The sequence below is a fragment of the Dromaius novaehollandiae genome, chromosome Z, assembly GCF_036370855.1.
Source record: "Dromaius novaehollandiae isolate bDroNov1 chromosome Z, bDroNov1.hap1, whole genome shotgun sequence".
Taxonomy (NCBI): Eukaryota; Metazoa; Chordata; class Aves; order Casuariiformes; family Dromaiidae; genus Dromaius; species Dromaius novaehollandiae.
The window spans coordinates 41,980,520-42,005,376 of NC_088132.1; the positions used below are offsets into that span (position 1 = coordinate 41,980,520).

The 24,857-nt window shown below is 40.3% G+C and overlaps 1 protein-coding gene across 1 annotated transcript in view; it reads right to left on the reverse strand.

The window, feature by feature from the left end:
• The window catches only part of KCNN2 (potassium calcium-activated channel subfamily N member 2), a 300,746-nt gene that overhangs the window by 141,688 nt on the left and 134,201 nt on the right, over nucleotides 1-24,857 (reverse strand). The window contains exons 7-8 of the mRNA XM_064502223.1: nucleotides 14,916-15,005; nucleotides 13,884-13,958 (exon numbers count right to left, since the gene is read on the reverse strand). The gene's annotated coding sequence lies outside the window, so the exon portion shown is untranslated. The remainder of the gene's footprint in view (nucleotides 1-13,883; nucleotides 13,959-14,915; nucleotides 15,006-24,857) is intronic.

A 24,857-nucleotide genomic window follows, 5' to 3' on the forward strand; every position in this document is an offset into this window, starting at 1 on the left:
ATTGCCTTTAAGGAGCAGGAAAAAAAGTGCTGCAGGATCGCAACTCTCACTGGTGACTGGATCTCGGCACTAGACAGACAATATAACGGAACACTTAAGCACCTGGCCTAACACAAGCCACTATACTTTAAGAAAGTATACTAACTCCTAAAACAAGAAATAAGCTCATCATTACCTATATGTAAATAAACATACACAGAGGACAGTTAAAAAGAAGATAAGCTGATAAACTATGGTTTTCCATCGGATATAGAATATTTAGTATTAGACAGAGCAATTGGTCCTCTCACACTCCTTCATCAAAAAAAAAAAAAAAAAAATTCACCCTAATTCTTTTTCCTCTATGCATTGTGCCTTTCATCCCAAAGATTTTTTACACCAGTTTGTAAGACTCTAGCACTCAGTTTGGTAATGATTAACACCATGTACACCAGTAGCAAAGCGCTGTCCCCCTTAAATCATAGTGCAGACTTATGGCTAGAGCGGACAAAATTACAATGAGGCCCAGGTTAGTTCATTCACCCTCAGCCGTAATCCAACTCCTACCATGGATAAATGAATAAATAAATCAGGACTCCTCCACAAATCCAAGTCAATATTCGCCTCTTTGACACCTAATCAGCTTCCATATGGGCTACTGGCAACTCCCTAGAGAGTATGAAAGGGGGATACACTATACCATAATTATTTTGTCAGCAAAAAAACCCAAACTATATTGATGTGATGACTGAGGAGAACATTACTTTGATTGTCAATGCAGCAAGTCATCTACTCCTATCATTAAGCTTATTAAACACATACTATTTGTGCAACCTTTTCAGTTTCTTTCCCTGATAAACCTAATCAATAGGCCGGAATGAAGAGATACCTTTGCAGTGGCAGTTTAGTTGAAACACGAGGTGATTTATTTTTATTTACTTCTTGGAAAAAAAAAAGTTAACTTTTAAAGATGTACAAGTTTATATTATAGCTTTTTGGCAAGGTCTGTAATTACTGTCATTTGATTTCAACATTATTCAAGCAGAACACATTCACTGCTGAACATTAAAGGAAAGAAGTGATCAACATCACAGGTTGAGTACAAAGAACAGTTTGTTACAGCACTACACCACCTTTTTAAGTACAGTTTCTTCAACAAGTGCAGTAAGTGTAATTTTCTCATCTCAGTTTACTTAGCCAGTTCACCAGAAGTTCTACTAGCTCAATGAGGAAATGTCGTACTTAAGAACAACCAGGTTCATTTATTAACTACAGATATTACTTCCACTGTAAATCAATGAGTTTCAATAAAAAACTTATTTTCATAAGATTTCTTTTTCTTACAGGTATTTGGCACTTTTTCTATAGCTTTACTTAGCTAACGTATCTGCAAAATATAGGTCTTGAGCATTTTTAATTAGTTTACAGTTTCCACCTGCACATCATTTCATAGAAACCACAAGTCAAACAGTTACTATGTAGACTTTTAGTAACACCAAGATATGCCTGAATTAAGCAAAAGAAATACATTTGGTAGAAAGTGGTTATCAACCAAAATGCAAGCAACTAAATAATAACAGAGCAGCATTTTCAGAAGTAAAACAAACAAATGCAAATAAGCCAAAAGCCAAATGCAAAGCAGCGAAGGGTAAAAAGGAAGCACTTCACCAAGAAAATTCAATGCAACAGAGGAGCCTACGGCTCATGAAAGCTAAGCATCATGAAAAACCAACAACACAGCAAGAGACAAAAACAGATTAGCTGGGCTTAGGTTAATGCAGAACTCAGGGCTCCACTATGCACAGCAATACAAGTGAAAAAACAGCCCTTCCCTGAGAAAGCATTCCCCAAATCTGCTGACAAAGCCTTTTGCAAGCAGCTGTTCAAAAGACTACGCTTTTAGAACTGGAAAGTACCAGCAAATATTCAAGACAATGAGCCAAAAGCAGGAGAACGGGTCAGATTTTGAGCTAGGTTGCTGCTAGCTCAGTGTCCAGAAAGCTGCTTACCCAAATCTGTGGCATTTAACGCGCTCACCGTTGCAGTGTTTGCCCTGTCCTGGCAGTAGCGGTGGCACAGCAGGCAAAACCAGCTCTCCCAGGCAGCCAGGCGCAGGCAGGGGAGCAGGGAGCACCCCAGCAGCAGCGGCCCATGGGCTGCTGGGCAGGCAGGTGCAGAGAGCAATCACCACCAGCAGCCCTCTGGGGCCCTGGGGACAAGCCACAGCTGGGCAACAGGCATCAGGGCAGGGACACAGTCCTAGGGACTTGCCAGGGCTTACACAGAGTTGGTCTGCTGAAACCTGCTCGGTAGGAAGTAGAAAGCACCTACCCTGCAAAGATACAGCTAGGAGAGAGAGGAGACTTGTCTCAAAACTTTTATGTCTCATCCAACACACCTGAATTTCTTTTATTTTAAAAGCCACCTTGTTCTGGTTTGTTTTAGTCAAGCTTAGTGATAGAAATTGAAAGCCTTCTTTATGAAACCTGGCTTTATGAAAAAGATGGGTTCAGGGTCCCATTACACCAGTGATCTGAGAAGCAATTAATTTGTCCTGTTCCTTGCCAAAGTCCCTGTTCACCCACACTGTCAAGCTGCTGGAGTGCCTTCCAAGGAACTGTCAATCCCTGAGGAATGAAACCCAGGAAGGCATCCTGTCCCCCCAGTTCCCCCTGTTATCCCCCTAAATAAATACCCCCAAACAAGCAATCTGGATAACCTGCATTCCCAGAGCTCCCCCACCTCCCCAAATTCTAACTTTGGACATAGGCCAAAACTTCATCCTGCATAGTCCAAATCACCACCCTCTTATGCTGTACCAAAATTTCTTTAGGGTCTTATTCAAAACATCTTCTCCCCTGCCCCACCACAGCATCTCTTTGATAACAGCTGACCTGTTATTGCAGTAACTGGTATCAGCTGTGCAGAGAGAAGCATCATTCCCTCGTCTGCACTGGTAAGAGTATGCACAGAGCTACAATTTTGGTAACACCTGAAGTGCATCAGTGTTGGGATAGACCAGCTAGGGAATATGCAGATCACGCACTACTGCTGGATCAAAGCAGATAAACTGAAAGAGCCATCAGTGAGTTAAATTAGGGGAATAAATGCTCAAGATGAAGGTGGTAAAATGCATCTTCTTCCATGAACAAGGAGTTCCTGGAAGTCTTGAGCAGAGAGCATGGGCTATTCTCCACCACACTACACATTTTAGCAGAACAGCACTGTAGATAGAAAGGGACCAAATCCTAAGAGGCCTAGTTAATTAGAATTTTAAGTACTTGGCAGAGGTAGTACACAGAGTAGCCTGCTTTTAATCCAAAAATGTGTGTTAATTGTGGAAAATAAATCAACCTTGCATTACCTGGGGAAAAGATACAAGCACGTAGTTCCTCATTAGCTAGAAACACATGTAGACTAAGAGCCAGTTTTCTTTTGGTAATGAGTGTTTTGATAAACATCTGCCTCTAGCCACCAATGCCTGTCCCAGCGAAGAGGAGAAGGACCTGGACCTCAATGGCATCCTGCCTCCACAGTGATCCCTATTGCAGAAGTCTCCCCAGCATTGCCTCAGCAGCAAAGCTGCGCATTGGCAAACATTTATCGGTTACCCACTGGAGACCGGAATTTAGTAAGATCAAAAAATGATTAAAGAGCTCCTGTGAAGAGCAAGAGACAGATTATATTCAACTAGGAAACCTCAACAACTCCCACAGCCCCTCCAGCACGAGACCAAACATCAGAGAGCATATTGTCTTCACAGCATGCAGAGATCAGGTCCTGGGAAAGGACTGGCAGTAGCTACAACAGACCTGGGAGCAGCAGCCCCTTGCTGAGGAGCACCTGGTCCTCCTCCGCTCCACAAAGAGCCATCAGAGGCTGGGCAACACAAGGGGTTTCTGGCACTGGAGAAGTCCCTAGTGTTTCAGTCACAGCCCCCTGGAACCTTCTTGCTATCTGCTAACCTCAAAGCTCATCAGAAAACACTCCTGTGACACCTCTGCTGTGGGTGTCAAAGGGCAGGGAGAATCCCTTAAAACCAGGCAGCATGAGGAGCTGCAGGGTGTAGATGTGCACCCGTGCCAGGGGAATGGTGGGGTGAGCAGAAGGGGATGCTGCAAGAAGATGGGGGCACGTGCCAGGCAGCAGCTAGATTGCAGCTGGGATGGTCTGGAGGTGGTGGCATGCTTATCGACAAAAAATGGTACTCCAGTCCGGGTAGCCTTACCAGGGCAGCTGCTGGCAATGGCATAATGAGAGACTGTGACATAGCCAGTGACAGGATAAAACTGCCCATTAAGAATAACGTTTAGGATTAGAGAAGATTTTGAGAAAATACTGATGAATGTTATAAATCCAGGCAAGTAGCTATCAGAATGCAGAAAGAAATTTTTTTCAGACAAAAATGATACAGGAAGAAGAAAGACCTATATATATTGCTGTGTCCTAAATTAACCTACCTGGGAAAACAATAAAGGACTATGGACCAATGAGTGAAAACATCTCTGTTCAGTGATAAACAGAAATGAAAACAAGTAGACAAAACATTCAACTAAACAAAGAAAGGTAGAATACTGAAAATATTATCGGGGTAGTCTGATATAAAGCAATTTAATGTAACTGTCCAAATTTAGCAAAACTTGTTTCAAAAGGACGCACAAAGCGACAGGAAAATACAGATAAGCCACAGACTGCAGGAAGCACAACTAGGCTTCTTCCACTTGGAGGCATGGCAGACATATAACTGAACAGACTGGAAGAAGCTGGAATTGTTTAATTAAAGAAGGAAAAAGGGTGTAAAAAGAGTGAATGGCTGGGAAAAGATGAAGTCAAGTATACACAGTGCATCTGAAAGCCAATTTCAAAACAGATAAAAAGAAACTTTTTCCTATAACTTAGCCAATCTTTGGAACAACAAGCCACAAGACAGCGAAAGTCAACACTTGGTAAGATTCAAAAAATCATTAAAATGTAGCTAATGAGAACACCTATAGGGGTTATTTATAAATAAAATGGAGCGAATTTGAAGTCCTATGTTTCAGGACAACAGGTTATTCCAGTAACTGTCTACTGTGTAATTGCTGACACTATTCCCTGAAACAGTCACAGTAGCTGGTATCAAAGACAGGACCAGATTGGATGAATTACTCACGTAATCCAGGATGGCAATTGCTCTGTTCATGTATTCTGTTGTGACTGTAATTTATGACCTACTGTTTGTTGCATGCTACTGTGGCGTGTCTCTGGAACTCACAACTCACAGCTAGTTTTTCCTATTGCCCCTTATTTTTATTAGTTTTGGTATCTTGAGGTACTTTGAAAAGAGACAACAGCTGATAAATGGTATTCTAAAACCAGTAGCCATAAACATGTAGTGATGTAGCAAAGCCAAATGTGTTGCAGCATTTCTGTCAACTGAATGTCTTCAAAGTTGAAAGGTACCAAAGCTGGCAATTAAAAAAAGAGAAAGGACTGCAAAGACACAATTGAAAAAATACTCAATATACAGGTCATAGATTGTGACAGCAGATGAGTGGGAAAGATGCTTTCTGGTCCCAGAAAACTTAAAACAATCTCTATTCTGATTTAGCAAGATGTTAATGTTGTTTGGAAAACAAAAGAAGAAAGCCCAAAGCAAACAAGCAAACAAGAACAATAACAACAATAGAAAGTAAATGAGATCAGAATAGCTAATTGCTAGTTAGTTACAACACTTACCCATGTTGTTGCTTTATGTTCATTCAACTCAGGGCACTGTCATCCACACAGCTCCTAAAGGAGCACTTTCTCTGCTAGAGTTCTTCGGGGTCAGGCCTCTCTTGATATTGCCTGTTGAAGCAGTTCCTCTCTGTAAGTTCTGTAAGTAAATATGTTTGCACAGTAGCTCAAGTTGGGAAGTCCTCAATATCCCAGATATATGCATGAACTAGGGTTAGAGAGAAGGCTGGTCTCAGATGCTCTCTTTCAAATTCAAAAATACATGGAAGAAGCAGGAAGTTCTATGTCCCCAACCGTGGGCATAAAACATGAATGTATGCCTTCATATCCTATGACTAATATCAAGTGTGGCTATCATTTATTCAATTTGCTTCTAGCCAGTACCTTGTGAAAAGGAGCTACAGTCCCAGTTTACCTATCACAACACTTTCTGTTGTGTCTTATCAGACAGCCATGGGCTGGGATAGGGTAACCTCCTGAGGTCCCCTCTGTTGCTTTGTTCCAAGATTATCACCGCATCAGTTTTTACAGACGCTTGTTCATCTTTTCTGAGAGGTTCTTGAAAACAGAGGCTCCCTGGCCAACCTAGGCAATCTGTTCTGGTGCTCCCCTATTTTGCCAGTAGACAATTTTTCTTACCACCTAATCTGAATCCTCCTTGACACAAATTTTAGCCCATTACATCTCATCTCTGCACAGAGAACAGATTAGCATCCCTGCTTTTGCAGCACTCTATACATACTGAAAGACTGTGTGTGTCCTCTCAGCTCCTGCAGTTCATCTAGCTGCTCCTCAGAGCTCATGTTTGCTGGACAGGAGATCATTCTCACTGCTCTCTTCCAGTCTGGATCTCCTCCTCCTGTGTCTCCTCCAAACCATCAACACCTTTTTTGAAGTATGGTACCTAAAACAGGACACAGTAGCAACAGGGATGCCTTTCCAGTGCTCCATGGTACCAGGCTTATTGTGCCTACTAGCGCAGTTTCTCCATCACCTTACGAAGCCTATGGGGCAGAACGGTGCTTCACGGTTTGTGTACCAGCAAGGACTTTTTCCTAGACTAACCCCCCTGCACTGCAGCTAAGAAGGCAAATTCAAAGAGGGAAAAATCTGTGGCCAGATCCTGACCTCTGAACTTCACTAGCAGAAAATAAAAAGTATGAGAAGGAAGCAGTGACTGAGGTAACTTTCTCTGAAAGCAATTGTCAGGAAACATGAAGAGCGTGTGAAGAGATGGAAGAGAGCAGGAGTCTTAAACATCCTGACTGCTGCACAGACTCCCAGGCACTCCCGCAAGCACAGCACTGACCCAGAACACCTCTCAGCACGACGCAGCCATGCTCCGGCCCTGCCCTTCCAAGGTGCCGCTACCACGAGGCACGCTGCCAAGAAAGCCATCAACCTGGCAGGATTATTTCATGTTCATTTAACAACTATATTCTGGGCCACCTGCACTGTCTGCTGTCCAGAGGCTAATTGAGAAAAGAAGGGTGGACAGACAGAAGCACAAGTCCCAGGATATCACGTGGAGGCAATCTGTGGCATCAGATGGAAATCTCCACTATGTTCACCAGCTGTTGAACCAACACCTATCTTCAAGACAGAAAGCAGTGCAAGAAAAGCGTCTGTGAATAACATCCGATGTTTTTCACCTGATATGAGCATCTGCTCATACCTTGAAGCCAAGAAAGAAATCTGAAAATAAACACTTCTTATCCATACCTCCTCTCTACTTTCTTCTCAGTAGGAGGATAAGAAACACAAAGAATGAATTATTAATGAGGGTGTAAGGCATTACATTAATACACTTTTTCAACTGATGAAATACTCCCATATGGCTTTAGTTACATGCCACAGAAGTGATCATTAATAAGGCACCTGAACACGGCAATAGCAACACCCAGGAAAAACACCTGGATGGCACCAGCCATTTCACCCAGCAGCAGCCATCCTCCCTCCATCACCACTTCCCAGTTCCACCCCTTTGCTGACTGTCAGCATTACAACTTAGGTTTCACTGAATCATTAGCACCTTCAAACAGCACTTTTTGTGGTTTGCATGACACAGTCACTGCCAGTCCAGCAAAGGATCTATGCATGCAATCAATCTAAACCATTACTGAAGACAACTGCTTACTTAAACACTTAGGTGGACTGAGCTCTAACTTTTCTGCGCCATTCAGAAAGTTAAGGACATGCCCATTAGATCCCACCACAAATTTGGGATAACCAGATACTACTTGTGACCAACCAAATGTCAGCCAGGAATGTAACAGGTTTCTTTATAATCTATATTAGAGCCTTATAATTTCTATTGGAGGCTAAGACTAAGCAGGGACAGCTCAGTCTTGATTCCACTATGATTTTTTCACTTCTCATAATAGTTTAATTTACTCCTTCAGCTTCTTGAGGAATTTTTTTCTTCTTCCACAACTCTTAATAAGAGGCTTCTCTTCTGGATTGATGTGTCTAACTTTTAACCTCTTCTAACTGGCTGGGAAGGTGTAAATTTGCACTTGTGAAAGAAAAGGGAGAGTAAAAAAAACTACGATCTGTATAGTCACGCAGAGATCTTTTCTCCTCCCCATCACTCTCTAACAGTGCCCCAGCCTACCAGATTGTGTTCTGCAAGTGTTTGTATTGCCAAATATCTGACCTAAAAATAATAATTTAAAATGTGCTTTGTATTTAAAAAATAAAATTATTCCTGCACTGATCCACTCTGCGTTGTTCATTGCTTTTTTTGCTCCACATAATCCTACTTTTGCTGAGTCAGAAGTCGAAAACAAAATACAGGTGAGGTTCATACTCCAAGGAAAGGAAAAGGAAATAGTCTTTGAATAGGGAATAAAAACTGAAAAAAAGGAGGTAATTCTACTACAGTCCATTTGCAAAATGTGCAATTCCTTACAACCAATGTTCCTTACAACATCGTTACTTAGAAGATACAGTTCTTGTCCCACTGAGCAGTTACTTCCCTGGAGGACACACAAGAACACATTCCCATGCCCACCCTCTGACCCTGTAGAGTATTATTACAGAGCTTATAAAGACACAGAGAGAGTCTAAATCACTTGATGCAATGCTATTCCTAATCTGACTGTGATTCTTCACGGATTTCAGTAGAAAAACAGCAGCGAAGGACAGAATAATAATAAATAGATTTTCAATATCTCAAGATCATCCTATAAAATAACTAGTGTAATCTGAAAATCCCCTTCCTTTAGGTCAATAGCAACATATATTGTAACAAACAAAGTTCAATCCTAAATCAAAAGATTACAGATCTAAATTAATGAAACATATTTAAAGTGAAAGGTGTGCTTCAGTGCTCAGTATGGAATGTGTACATTTTATATTGAGCTGTGATGAGTTTTAAAACCATAAATATCCAGACTCGTCTTAAAGTAAGTCATCACTTCTCATATTCCCTTCTTGCAACCATATCTAAAATAGATTGCAGATCTTCTAAGTATTTCAAATAGCCTCATCAACACAGCATCAGTCCTTTCAGAATAGGTCAGGGCACCTATGTGTTTTGTTGCTCAGTCTATACATGCGATTTCCCTTATTCTCACCAGACCGGATAAGCTGATCAGTAGAACTTTAATCCACACACAATATTTGCTTGTTCTATTTCCATTTCCACAGGGATGGGGTTGTACATTAGAAAAATTTGCCAAGTACAAAACTGTTCTAAAACAGAGAAATATAGATCCCTTATCAACTTAAAGCATGCATAATAATTACAAATTTCAAAATGGATAAAGAGCTTAGAAATGAATTTTAAATTACTTTTGATAACAAGAGCACTTTACTTATTAAAGATTATAAGCAGTTTTATTAGTATTGTATAATTTGCTTGAAGGTCAGAAAACAATCTGCACTTGAGATCACTCGGGGGCTGCCAAAAAATTACTCTCTCTCTAAATTAAAGATATATTCAGACAATTAAACACTTCTTGTCATTGTGCATCACTACAGTCCCAACCTAAAATCGGACAGCCATTTTATTCACAGATAGCTCTAATAGCTAATGTTATCCAATGAACAGGCAAAAAATATTCTAGATTTATTTGCCAGTCATTCCAGTGCGGCTATCTGTAGATGCAAATCACAACCCCAGGACAAATCTCTTCTCCTCTTAGGTAACTCTCACACAGTCCTCCTGAAAAAGGTGGGAGTCAGACATAAGGGTTTTGGAGGGGCTGCAGAACTACGTAGAGCAAAGCCAGCCACAAGGAGACTACGTTGAAGGGGAAGGAGCAAAGATGGGTTGCAAGGATCAGCCTTAGCCCTGCCATACCACCCTGCTGAGGACACACAGGGAAACACACACGTTCTGCAGCAAAGACCTCGTTGTCACAATGGCTCAGGATTTTGGCTGGGTTTCTCAATTTGTTTTTTAGATGTAAAGTGGAAAATAATTTTGCACCCAAATCCAGAACCACTGAAAATTGAGGAAAAACTCAAAGTTTACTGGAGTTTGTGTCTCTACAGTCTGCACGATTTTGTTCGCATGATTCTCACCTAACATTAGCATTCCAAAGTTTAGAAGAATGCAGAAAAGCCAACATTGCATTGTGGTCAAGTGAAACTTTATCCATGTGATCTGGTTGACAAACCCAGATATGGAAACATCTTCCTTCCATCACATTTTCAAAGCAGTATGTGTGTATGTACATAACATTCGAGTTGGAAAAATAAAGAGGTGTACAAGAAAAGACTTTATGAAGGGGCCTTATGAGCCTTAGTATCTGTGCAAAGCAGATTTGGAGAAGACTCTGGCACGCATTTTAATAACGATCAGAAAAAGAACATTTCTAGTAAGTGTGGCCAACACCATGCATGCATGTATGAACATGCAGCACCCTTTTACTCCCTGTGGCCCCACCAGTAGATTTTCCCTACCAAAAGCATACACTGTGCAGTACTGATGGTGCACCAGGCCGCCCTTCTCCCGGCATCTGCACCAGTTTATGCAGTTCTCCTGCCTGTAAGCAGATGTTGTCATCAAGAGTTGTATCAAAGACCCTTTTGAGTTTAATATTTGCAAGCCATTCCCTTTTTTGTTTTGTTAGCATTTTCTCTCGTACATATTAATTACTGCAGACCTCTGCCAACGTGTTAATACCCAATCACAGTCTCTTTCAAAGGGAAATGTCAAAGATTAATTCAAATGAAGGATGACATTTCAGTCTGCTATTCCCTGAATAATGGTTCTTCTGTACCCTCTAGAATCTTCAGTGGCAGAGAAATACAATATTTAAAGAAAAAGCCCAAACACACACACACACAAAGTTCACTGTAGTTTGTTATACAGGAACTAAGTCTCCAAATCACCTTTCTAGACTCAAAACAAACTACGTGACAAAAACATTAGAAATAAAACTAAAATCTTTCAAAATCTGCATGCTTCATTTGCCAAGTGCTTTTGAGAACTGCCAGAAAAACAATAAAACATATTCCCTTCTTCTGCCCCTTGGCTGCCCCTGACTGCACGCTTGGGCAGCACGTATGAACCAGCCCTTGCTTCTCCTAGACCCTGTTCCCTGCTTTGGGCTAATTCGCCCCGGCGGGCAGCACCTACCCACGCATGGGCAAGCAGCGAGGGCAGCTGAGCTGGGAGCTGGGCACTCGGCAGGCAGCCACCCCACCGCCCCCCAACAAGGACAGCAGAGCAGGGCCGGGGACAGTGGCTGGGGGTGGCCGAGGGTGCTGCAGCCACCGCACCAGCCCCAGCACCAAGGTGAGTCCGGGTCAGGATCTGGGTCGAGGAGGTGCGGGACCAGGCAGAGGTGTCCCTGCAACACAGCTCAGGCCAAAGCCGAGGGCAAGAGCCCAGCTCAAAAACAGGTCCCACGGCAAAGGGGGGTGCAATCCCCGGCCAGGGCTTCTCATGGCTCCCCAACACCCCGCCACATGGCCGCCTGGCCCAAGCCGGCCCCCTGCCCAGGCAGCCGAACGCCCGGGAATGGGACAGGAGATTGCTGATGCCCTCAGGGCCCTGACACCATGGCCATGGATACCCAGGAAGAAGAAGGTGCTAGAACTACTTTTGAAAGGTATATTGAAGAAAACCACAAAAATTAAGCTGATTATTCGCAGGCTTGAATTCATACGTAGCAACTGCATTTTCCGTGAAAACATTCTAGTGACCTGCACATTGAAAAGCACCAGTCCAGGGAGAATTTTGGACTGAGTCCTCTGCTCTTTCTTTTGGTCTTCTCAATGCACATGCTGTACCTCTACAGGCTCTTTTAAGGTTTCTCTGAATTCACAAAACAAACATTGGAAGTGCTGGATAAGTTAGATCTACAACAATTTAAATACTCTTAACAGAAATGTCCTGGAGATTCACTCAAGTGAGACACTGATTCTCCTCAGCTTCTCTTCTCTTGAGAGTCTTGGTGTTACTAATACTGTCTTTGTGGGGAAACACAATGGCTGATTCAAAGATTTACGATTTATGAAAATACATGTAATTGTGGTTAGAATGGACAAAGAAGACAATATGGTGAGAAAAAGGGCCTGAAACTTTAATGTTTTTACGCTGTCAATGACTTTTAGACTGGTACAATTTGCATAGTGATGATCTAAAGCACCCCTGAGAGTCTGCAACACTAGAGAATTTGTCTGCATAGGAAAAATGAATGGCATGGCCATTCTGGAGTAACTAGTGAGATGCTGATATTCACATATAATGCCTTTACGTGAGCTCTGTGCTCTGAAAATCAAAAAACACTTAGTCAGGAACTAGCATCCGTGTTTGGAACCATGCGGGATATCAAAGTTATTTAACATATCAATCAGTTTCCTGGTGTAAACAAATCCCCATAGAATTTAACTGAGTGCAACTTGGACATCACTTCTCAGTTTGACTTTAAAAACACAGCCAGTATTACTACTCCGTATGTTTTCTTAACATTTGTGACCTTGGTTTGACATCTTAATAACAGACAACATTAGCAGTGATATTTAGGTTCCTTAGTTCTCAGTGGGACCCAGAACTAGTCCCACTAGCCTTTTATTAGCAAGCTGAAAGACAGATAATGACTATCGAAATTTGAAACACAGAGAAGTTCTCGCCTTCTATGCTTTCAGCATTCTGGAAATATAAATGAAGCAGCTTTTCAGTAATTTCTCCAGAACCTTCATGAAATATTGCATTATATATACATACAATTGAGTAGAGGATAGCAGAATATGAATCACATTACAAAATTTAATAAAGAATCACATTGTTGTTCCAATGAGAGCTCAGAAAGCCCCTAAAATATATATATTTATACCCATCAAGCATCACATATGTCCTATTTAAGACCTTGAGATTTATATAAAATGGACCATTAATGACCGCCATTCATTCTTTTTTAAGCAATTTGCTTGGCACTCTTCAAGAAGGTTGATAATATGCAATAGACATCATTCCCTTATCTATGTTTTCTTGAGAGTATATAGTCCCTACCTTCCGTTTAAATGACAGATATTTGAAATAATAGTATTTTGTTGATTAGAATTTGTATTTGTTTTCTACTACCATAGACTTTCTTTGTTCAGAAGATTTTAATAACTTTTTCTGCTAAATTATGTTATTTTGGTGGCTGTCCAATGTTAAAAGCTTTGAAATATGAGCAGGAGAGTAAAATCTCAGCGAGCAGAAAAAGAATAGCAGTGAAGTGGTGGTACCTTAACTATGACTGAAGGCAATTATTGAAGGCCATTTGGCTGTGGTATTCCATCCGGAGATGTATTATACTATATTATCTGCACAATCAATCATATTTATTCATCCATCTTCTGGCATGGTTACAAGCCAAGCATCCAATATTGCAAACACTTAAACACATATACCAATGTATTGACATGACATTTTATGTTAATAGGATTACATTAAAAAAATCCATCATCTCCGTGAAATGAAAGAGCAGGTTGTAAACGCGCTTTTCACCTTATGCCACAAACCGCAACAGTGGTGCCAAGCATGAGGTTTCACTCACTGCCCTTTCTGTGGCTGAGTAACACTACCCCTAGCACGGTCCCCTGGGAGGGAGAGCGCTCTTCTCCAGCCGCCTGGCCCCACAGCCCAGCAGGCAGGCAAGTGGCAGAGGTGGGACCGCGGCACCTATCATACTACCACAAACAGCATTGCAACCTAGAGCCCCACAATACGGTCAGAGAATTACCTCTTTCCCACAGCTCCCGAAGAACAACTCCAACGATTAGCAGTCAGTCCGGAGGAGCCAGGCAAATGCTGTCTCCTGTACAAGGTGACAAGAGATGTCTCTTGTAGCTGGAACACAGCGACAGCAGAGCTGCACACCAGAGGCATTTTTGTGCACACTGCATATCCTCAGGCAGCTTTGGGACAGACAAGTCCAGGCTCTTGCCCATGGCCAAGGTACGGAGAATTAGACATTGGCACAAGTGCACCACTACTACCCGAAGCCTCACTTAGGTTTTTCATGTATTATCCCCACTATTTAATCCACAAACAGTATCTGGGCATAGGATCTTAAATTTACTTTGTCCTGCTGCTGGAGCACTATTTCTTAATATAGGCTTTCACTCTGACCAGTATTCATTGCCCACCTCTCTTCCCTCACGATAATATCATTCTTTGCTCTTTTATGCTCCATCTCTGCACATCTGCCTCAAGGAGTTTTGCAGCTGCAGCATATCAATAACCTTATAGAAGCTGCTGCATGACTGATTCACATCTATTGCTGCAAATCAAGGACGAGGAACTGAACTGGCTGATAAAAGTAATTGCAATTTTCCATTCCTGCTTCACAAGCAAGCCAACCAAATGGGTCATTCTCCAAAAAAGCTGTTCAAATTAACTAGTGATTTCTAAAATAGAAATAAATAGGAATGCACTGAACTGCTTAAAACAAAAATATAACAGAAGAAACTCTGTAGCTCATCACTGTCTGCACAGTTGAACATTTGAGCTTACTACTTTCATTGCTGAAATAAATGAATGTCTAATTCATAATAAAAACAATGGGCCAAATCTTATGTCCTTGACGTCAATAATATTTTGCCTGCATAAACAGTCCTGAATGCCCTGAACCCAAGCTGCAGCATCAGTATTTGTCCTGTGCTATTCAGATTTAAGTAATAATGAATTCAGTGGGTAGTGAAGAACTCTGATCAGAAAATCCTGACCTAATTAGTAAGACATCAAACGACCCTTTAAAAGAGATTGTTTATACCTTCTGTTTTCATTTGCCTTGTTCCAGACTATCAAAAAACCCTCTCTTCTTCCTTCTCTTTTTTCACTTGTAAGTCCTTTGAATCTTGACCTGTAAAAAGAAATAGCAAAGGCTGAAGATGTTGTAAATTAATGTACCATCTGATAGGTCACATCGTTTCTTAAGTACCTTACTGACAGATTAATAGGTTCTCTGTAAGAACCCAGTAAGCTGCACATTAGTTACTATGTTATATTTTCATAACAGAACATTCTTAATCATAAAAAATAATCATATACATCTGTGGTGCCTATCACCCATATGAGCTCCAAACACTGTCTCAGATTATAAATTCAGAAAATTGTTCATTCACTGCTGCTATCCAATCTTGACTGGATAGGAACAAAAAGCAACACTTAAAGGGCATCCATTTTTAGAAAATCTAAGGAAGAATAAGTTTTGCAACTTCTCATGAATTATGTATTGTAGAAGATACTTGTATACACATTGCTGTGCATGAACTCCTGGGGATGTTTTTTGAAGAATTTAAACTTTAATAAAAAATAAGGGTTGCTGCTAAAGGAAATGATAAGGTCATTTTTATAACCAAACCACGAATATTCAGTTCTATCCTATCCTATCCACTGCATATAATTTCTATGGAGTTTAACCCTGTATTTAAAGGACATCTGTGAAGTTAACTCAAGAAGTACTGTGCATCCTCTCCTTAACTCTCTTAAACATTTTGATTGAAAAACTCTCCTTGTACATAGGTCTAATGCAACTTGGACTGCTGAAGGGTATTTGTGTTTTCTTCTCCAATTCTCACTATCTTATGGTTTCATACTCCTTAGCTTTGTATTGAAAAGAAACACTCTAGACAACTGCTAATTTTGAAAGTCTGCGATACTTTTATATGCAAAAGCCTATAGATAACACAATAGCATGCCTTTGGGCCTTGTAATTTTAAGCATATAAGTTTTAAATGAGATAATCATGTACCTACAGAACATCCTTGCATCCTTCACTCAATAGAGGCTCTGGGATCTAAATATTTAAAGGTATTTAAGAGTGTATAGACACTCTGGTTCTCCCAGAATAATGTCTGAGTTGCCCTGTCCTCTACATATATATTTATGTGTATCTCAGTTCTGTAATGACATTACTTCTGCTGTCCTGCTTAATGAAACAGTAAAAATTAGTAAGAATTCTGAGACAATAGAAACATAAATTGCAATATTTCTGAAAAGTTGCCAATGTGAATGATTAACAAGACTGAGGATTTTATATGCATTCCACTAAGTTTTCATCTCTGTCTGAGGAATATAAGAGATTTAAAACACAACATCATGAGAATACTCTTATTTTGTAGTACTGGGGCACAAACTTTCTTGTAAATAATAATAATAATAGTAATAACTTTCCCCTGGATTTCATCCAGTATTTTCACTTCTGAATTTTGCTCTGAACTTGAGCTACTATTGAAGTAGCTCAGAAAAGTCAAAATAATCAAATCTCAGATCTCTCCTTCTCTTGAACTGTAGAAATTCAAATTATTAATTTCTTATATTTGATGCAAGACCACAGGTCAGTCCGACATAGCATAAAAAAGAACTGCACTGCATTTCTACAAGTTCCTAGGAAACCTGTGACAAACCTGATATCATCTTAGACTTTGTAGAGAAATCTAAAATTAGATTTTTCATGAATTAAATTCATTTTTCACAAAATTTCATGAATTGAATTCATTCTGTGGCCCAGTACATGGCTCACTGTAAGCCGGTATCAGACCAGTACAAAATTATTTGTGTGTCCAGATTTCAGTGGTGCATATTCTGAGCGCTACGCCCATTTGGGAAATATTGGTATATACTAAGTGGAATTTGACATGAAAATTTGCTACATTAAAGACACCCACATGAACGCACAAAAATTGTTCGCAAACAGACCAAGCATAGAAGATTTAACTAATTACAATGAAAACATCAGCAAAGTAGCAAGCCTGCTTCCTCCACTACTTCCTGTCCAAGTGGCGGCGTTAACAAAGCTGTGGAAGGTCTTGGTGAGCAAAAAAACCCCTGACCCAACTGCAGTTTGTACTTTGCTTTGTGAAAATGAAAAAAGTATTTCCCAATTTGTAAAATATATCTAGTTTGCAGCAATAGCTCTCCTCTGTTTAGCCTTCTGTTATAAAAATTATGGATTTTTTTTACACTTTTGTTCTCATGTTTTGCTTCCATTAAAATATATTCTAAAATGAAATAATTTTTAACTTTCAAAATATAATCAAGCATGCCTTTTTTGTACTGTGTGATATTTTATGACGTGACAGGAATAAAGAGCATTATTTATAAACCACTCATTTACATTGTTTTTATAAACATGCAGAAAAAGAGATTAATGGAGCAGTTTCATCAGTTAGGTTTATAAGGTGCTTACTGAGCCTTTTTCTCCTAATGCATCACTTCTTAGCACCACGTCAAATGATGTTAGTCTAATTTCAGTTTATCAGTTCAGTTTCTTGCTGGCATTACCATAAGAAAAATCTGCAATTTTGATAGCTGCGCTTTTGTCTTTTAGATGCTATAGATAAACTATGCATTTACCACAGTAAGATTTTGACTACTGGTCTCGTGCTTACCTTCTCTTAGTTATCCCAGAGGAAGCACCCATGAGCACTGACCCTTTTCCTAGAGTTTCTGTTGTGAGGTAACCTCTAACTGCTGCTTCTAGCTGGTAGGAGGCATACAGGTTATCTTTGAAATGCAAACATGCTTTGCAAAGCAACTATTCAAATTTTGGGCTTCTATGCCTGGAGCAAAGACGACAAATCTCTTCAGGCAATAATTTTGTCTGACTGCCAATGCTGTGAGCATAGGTCCATTTTTGATAACAGAAATAAAATTTCTAATTCACTTCAATGACATATGAAATCTCTTTTTCAGAAAAATATTCCAAGAAAATAAAGGTGACATTTGTATACAGGAAAGTGCAATTGCATGAGTATTTGTGCTGACATCATGAAAGATTTGGCAAAGTTAGGCATTATGCACATAGGAACTTCAGGCAATATTTTGCATTCACGCAACGGAGCAAATTCTTAGTAGTGTGTGCATGAAATAATAATAAATATTAACAGTGATCCCAAAGGCCTGCAATTTTTCATTAACATATTATATAATATAGAGAATGCTATCCTCAGAACAGTATCAATGGACAGAAAACACAAAAGAGATATTACTGAGAAATGTAATCAAGGAGACAGAGGACGTCAGAAATGACAACAGCCACAAACTTTTCGTAAACCTTGGGTGAGAAAGGGAAGTAGCAAGAAGGTAAGCAGGGCAGTCTGCAAAACGCCCGGCACATGCCAATGGGCATCAACATCACATTAACGACATTGTCTTAAGACAAGACTCCCAGTCATTCATTTGTTCACAAGTAGATCGTTTCAAACTAAGCCCACACATGAAACATGGGTCTTGGTTTATCCACTCAATATTTATTAGGATTTCACTGGGACTATTTATATGAAGAAGTATTATTAAACACAGGTGGAGGACGACTACTCTGACCGCTGGTAGTCTCCTCGTGAGCAGAGCCAGAAAAATAGAATCCAATATTCACGTGCATTTGTCAACACACTATACACAATAGCCAAGCTCAGTTCTGCTATGACAGAGACTAGCTCAACTTTACTACCTTCAGAAATCCTTATTCTTTTGAATAACTTTATTACATATTAGTAGGCAAGAGAGAGAATCAAACCTGCAATTTGTGGAACTATTTTTCAAGAAATTTCTTATACAAGCTCTTTAATTAGGTCAAGTTTTTCTTATATAGTCAAAGAAAAATCATAAAGAAACCATCATTTGATGAGAACACATACAGACAATATACATGATCAAATCTGCTTAACAGATAGCTTCAGTTGGGCAGTGTGACTTTTTCTCCTACCATCTGTAGACAAGCTGGTCATTGCTTCTTGAAAATTACTGGGCCTTTGCATGGAATGATGGGACAGGGTCCTGTAGGTCTGTTTAAAGAAGTCAGTTAAATTACCAGAAAGTTATAAGGTAGCAGGAACATATATTGAACTTGAGAATTTATCAGTACTAGTAATAGAAGCTACACTGCTGTAAATTATTCTTTTCATGCACACACATTACTTCAAGACAGAGAATTCAGGTGCCTGGAGGAGCTGATGACTGTCACTAGTTGAACATTCCTCCCAAAGAAAATTACCTTCATTTTTATTTCAGGCTTCATACTTTTTGTCCATTGCCCTGATCAGAATTTGGACACTGAACCTAGCAGGACAGTCATTGCATATTTTCCCAGGAGAAAGGATGCGTGTAACATTACAATTAAGTATGAACTCCAATGTCATTTAAAGACCATCTTTCTGGACTACCTGAGGAAAGACCTTCTTTCCATAATCCAGCTGAAACAGGGGGATAGTTTCTTGTTATTAGTCCTTTTTGACCCTAATCTTTTTTCTTCTTGAAAGTTAGTGTGCATTTAAGTTAAAAAAAAAAAAAACAGCTTTCTCTACTACCTCCTACTGTAAAGTGATCTTTCTGTAGCAATATACAAAACTGGTGAAAAGCAAAGCAACTGTACAACTAATTCCTGCATGCAGAAGGTCTATTTTTCTTGCTCTGCTAAATGAAGAACACTTGATTGCTGGCCGTACACCAATCCTTCATCTCATTTTATTTTCAGTTTTACACTGTAGCAGCAACAAAGCATTTTTCTCACTTATAGGTAAGTCATACTCATTCATAATTCTTCCTTCAAGACTTTCTTTTGTTTGGACATCTCTGATTCCCCCTCTGCTTTCTCCTGAATTTGGCTAGATCCTGATTCTTTTCCAGTTTAGCCTAAAAGTTTTCAGTCATGCAAAACAGTATCTCCCTTGTAAGCCAAAAAGTATTAGATCACAGGAGATCCACTGCCTCACAGTGAATCGCTGGGGAAAACAAGAGGGTCTGACAGTCGTTCTGACAAATCTTTGAATTCTTCCAGTGTTTATCCTCACCTTAGCCAAATATCTTTGGTTTAGGTATACATATGACAATTGCACAAAACGAGCTGTCTCCTAAGATTTTTAGTATAACTTCTATTTTGCCAGGCAACCTCTTCATAAGCTAAGCATCTCTGGAAGGGCAAAAGCCATGTACATTCAGAAGGTCTTACATTGCCTCTGTGGATGGATGGAAATATGATGGGGGACAGGATTACTGCTAGCAATAGTGTAAGTCACTCACATTATAATAGGTGCAGCAAGGGCTGTTGTGATTTTTTTCCCCAGCCCTGCGGAATCCCACGCTAGCAAGCAGGACCTTCCATCATATCCTTTCCATCCATATGAAACTGAAACTCCTTCAGGTGAGACTCACACTAATTCATCCCAAAGCAAAGCATTAAGAATGCTGACATTACTGCAGCCTGATGTATTCACAGAATCATAGAGTGGTTGAGGTTGGAAGGGACCTCTGGAGTTCATCTAATCCAACCCCCCCGCTCAAGCAGGGTCACCTAGAGCACATTGTGCAGGACCCTGTCCAGGCGGGTTCTGAATATCTCCAGAGAAGGAGACTCCACAACCTCTCTGGACAACCTGTTCCAGGGCCCTGTCACCCTCACAGTAAAAAAGTTTTTCCTCATGTTCAGGTGGAACTTCCTGTGTTTCAGTTTGTGCCCATTGCCTCTCATCCTATTGCTGGGCACCACTGAAAAGAGTCTGGCCCTACCCTCTTTACACCCTTCCTTAAGATATTTGTGTACATTGATAAGATCTCCCCTCAGTCTTCTCTCCTCCAGGCTGAACAGGCCCAGCTCTCTCAGCCCTTCCTCATAGCAGAGAGGCTCCACTCCCTTAATCATCTTAGTAGCCCTTCGCTGGACTCTCTCCAGTAGCTCCATGTCTCGCTTGTACTGGGGAGCCCAGAACTGGACACAGCACTCCAGCTGTGGCCTCACCAGGGCTGAGTAGAGGGGGAGGATCACCTCCCTCAACCTGCTGGCAACACTCATCCTGATGCAACCCAGGATACCACTGGCCTCCTTGGCCACAAGGGCACATTGGCAGCTCATGGTTAACTTGTTTTCTGCCAGGACTCCCAGGTCCTTCTCTGCAGAGCTGCTTTCCAGCAGGTCAGCCCCAACCTGTGGCTTGGTTTATTCCTACCTAAGCATGGGTTTATTCCTACCTAAGTTTTGATTGTATATTGATATTATATTAAAAGCAAAAGATGTTCTCTCACTTATTTTCTTCAAATATCAACCTTTAGAGTAAAGGAGTAAAATTGTGCCCTTCCATGTGCAACTGCTCTTAATCAAGCCCAAGAAAGACCTGAACTGCCTTTGTAGGAAAAGAAATTTATTGGTCTGAGCAGATTTTGCAATATCCCTTAACTTTACAAGTTTTAGAGATCAACGATAAAGACAGGAGAACTGATGGCTTTCAGGGACTGGAAATCAAAATATTACAATTTTAAAATGTATTTTTGCCAGCCAGATTTTATTCCATTTTTCAAAATAGTCCATGACTATCCTATGAAGAAGAGGCCAGTAGGATAGGATTTTCTTTTCCTTACAAAAGAATTCCTTTCCAAATGCAGACACAGCTGACTCAGTAACACATATTTACTATGTTCATGTAGACTGATGTTTCTGGCCTATCCTTATACATCCAAAAAGCTTGAAGAGTAATTTCTTTATTATGGCATACAACTATTTATATGAAATATGTAAGCTTCCATAAAATATTTCAGCAGCTAGGACATTCATTACAAATAGGAATACAGAATAAGTCTTACTGAAGCAAGAAACTATATTTTGCTGTAAGTAGTGTCTTCATCACCAGAGAACCATCACAAGCCCTGGCAAGAAACAGAAGTATAGTCTACCTGCCACAAATTAATTTGTGGAAAACTAAATGAAGCACGTTCTTATTCTGCAGTGTTCAAAGACGCATTGATTTCTTACCAATGTCAAAGTAAAAGGACATGAAAAGAAGATAGGCAACTTCTTTTAAAGCCTAGAGTTTTTTAATCTGCCAATCAAATGTCAATCTATTGGAACACAGACCTCGCTCCTGCACCTATACAGTTTTCTTGAACACCAATAGGTTTAGTTACTTGTGATCAGCTGCTGTACATTTATACATACTTGGGCTAACAGTGTTTCCCTATGTGTCCAGGACTGATACGAAACCTTTGGGAACTGACCATACAAAGCTTTGAATCCTATGGCTGCTATAAGGAGTGCTGCACTGTGGTGAAATGCTTGCAAATAACTTGCTTCCCTTTAGTGACTGGATATAAAGAGGAAGCCAGAGCCCAATAAACATTTTGGGGTTGCTTTAATTCTTATTAGGTCCAATGTATGACTTAACATAACAGAAGAAAGGGAACTTCTCTGTTTCCAGTGAAACCCACTAAATAATCAAGTTTTTCTTTTGACAGCTACAGAAGTATTAGTTTAAAGACATGACTTAAGCTTAAACAGTTAGGAATGCATATTCACAAAGCTGAGTAATTTATATATGCAATTAGCTCAATTTGTGGCCTGTTCTATGTCCATCTCCTGAACTCAGGATAGTCTCCCAGAAGCAGGAGGGAGGACTTTCTCCAGAGAGGTGGCATATCAGGTGGCTAAGTCCCCAGGACATACAAGCAGAGTTCAAATAGCACAGGGGCCAACAGAGATGCTCTTACACAAGTCAGGCAGGCCTCTAACAGCAAGAGGGGCACATCCGCAGGGCAGCACAACCGCGGGGCCAAGGAGCGCCTGCAAAAGCAATGTCACCCGGGAGATGCAAAGAGCAGGTACATTAATACAGCTGCAAAAAACTCTGCATACGGCCCAGCTATTTCAGTTTTACTTCATAACAAAACAGACTCAATCTTTGTTAAAAATGTCACCCATCAGCGCTGCAGTTCAGAATTAGTGATATTTAGGTCTGCCCCAGGAAGCCTCAACCAAACAATCTATACTGGCTCGCTACAGTACTCAATTGCACTTCTAATTTTTGGGAGATGCGGGCAAGCACCTCCGCCTTTTCTTCTGTATTGCTTTCAGCAAATAAACTTAATAAATGAGAACATATATATTGCTGAGCCCCTACCTCACTCTGGTGCAGAGTGGTACTTTCCTCAAAGTCCAGAATACATAGAGAAAACTGCCATTTTGCACCCACTAAGCAAGTGGCAGGTCCCTGACAGCAGCTGTGGAAGGGCCCATGCACATCCACAGTCTTCAAGTTCACAGCTAAACTACGCTACAGTTTTCACTGCCAACTGCCATGTTCTCCTTCCCTCTCCCAGCTCCTTTTCATTTGCAATAAATACAAGATTCAACAAAGACAACGATGGCAATCTGTGTAGCACCTAAGACTAATACCAAACTGAAGCCCCTAAACTTTATTATGGTAGCAATATAAATAATATTTATTCAGTGCTTCAATTAGCTAACGGCATTTTTAAATAGCAGCAAAACAAGGACAATTTATCAATTCATCAAACTTATGTTTAATGCATAGCCAAATGTACCACGAAGCAAGACAAACACACTCATAATGAACACACAGTTTAATGAACCAAACTCATATAACCTTTCTCAGTTGAATGATTTCCTACTCCACAAGCTATCTGAATGTTTTAAGTGCACCTTTTATTAAGTAAAATATTATTCAGCATGTCTAGAAGTAGTGAAATCCGGTCCCAAAGTAGAATATTTTTCATGCATGCATTTATTTTAATGAAAACATTAGGTTCTCACCTAGACTTTGGGAATCCATTACATAAATTTAAGCACTACTATAGCCATAAAATATGCTACAATAAAAAAAATTAACTCTTTGCAAATTTCTGCAACCTCAGCCATCACCCATATAAAAGAAAAGTAAAAGAACAGTTTATATCGTAAACTCTAAAATAACCTATAGGTCTAGAAGAATTGGTTACAAGCAAATGCACAACACTATCAAGGAACAATTTTATTGATGAAATGATTGTATTTTAAAGTGACCAGAATTTCTGTTGGTAATTGTCAGAATTATTCAGCTCTGCCCACCATAACGACAAAAACAGAAATCTAAACAAACCAGTTACATGCCAGTGTAGCAGTTAGTAACCTCCCATGGCTTGTTACCACATAACCAACATAGATAATTTAGAAGTTTCTGAAGAATTTGCTCCAAATACTAACAGTAGTGCAATGAAGTCCTGGACACTGACCAGGCAGCCACTGAGATAGTTCCAGGAAGAAGACAGCCTCTGTCCCATGGACCTTTCAGTCCAACTACTTAAACCTTTGAGATTTTTGTGGGAACATAATGAAGCACTCTAGCAGTGCTTCCCACCACAATAGAAATACCACCCTTTTCCCCAAGAAAAGACATCCCTAAAAGCTGCTGTGATTAAAAGAGGAAGCTACAGCTGAAACAAAGGTTTACCCCATGTGGAACCATTAGTTCCTTATGTGGAACATTACAATCTTTGTATTGCTTTGGTTATTCCCGATTCGTGATGCACAGAGAAACCCCGCACAACATGATGATCAGAGGAGAAACAGGCTGAGCACCCCTCTGGCTTCCACTGCCTCTCCTTGGGACTCTGCAGTATAAATACACAATCCTCCTCCTTGCACTCCTATGACCAGCAGCTTTTGAACCACTTCTTGTTTCACAGATGCCTACAGGCTGATGGAAAAGTTTGATTTTTCTTTGTATTACACAGGTTGTATTTTGTAGCTTAGAACAGATCCACAAGTAAACAGGCGAGGTTTAAAAGAGAGAAATGCAAACAGAGTGCAGCTGTCTTCCTAATAACCTCCAATAAAATCTTCTGCTGGGATTTTCTCTGGCCTACAAATCCCTTTTGTGCAGAATATCATTAAAAAGAGAAGCCTCATAATTGTCCAAACATTTTATTTATAGGCCCTGTCGAGAAAATT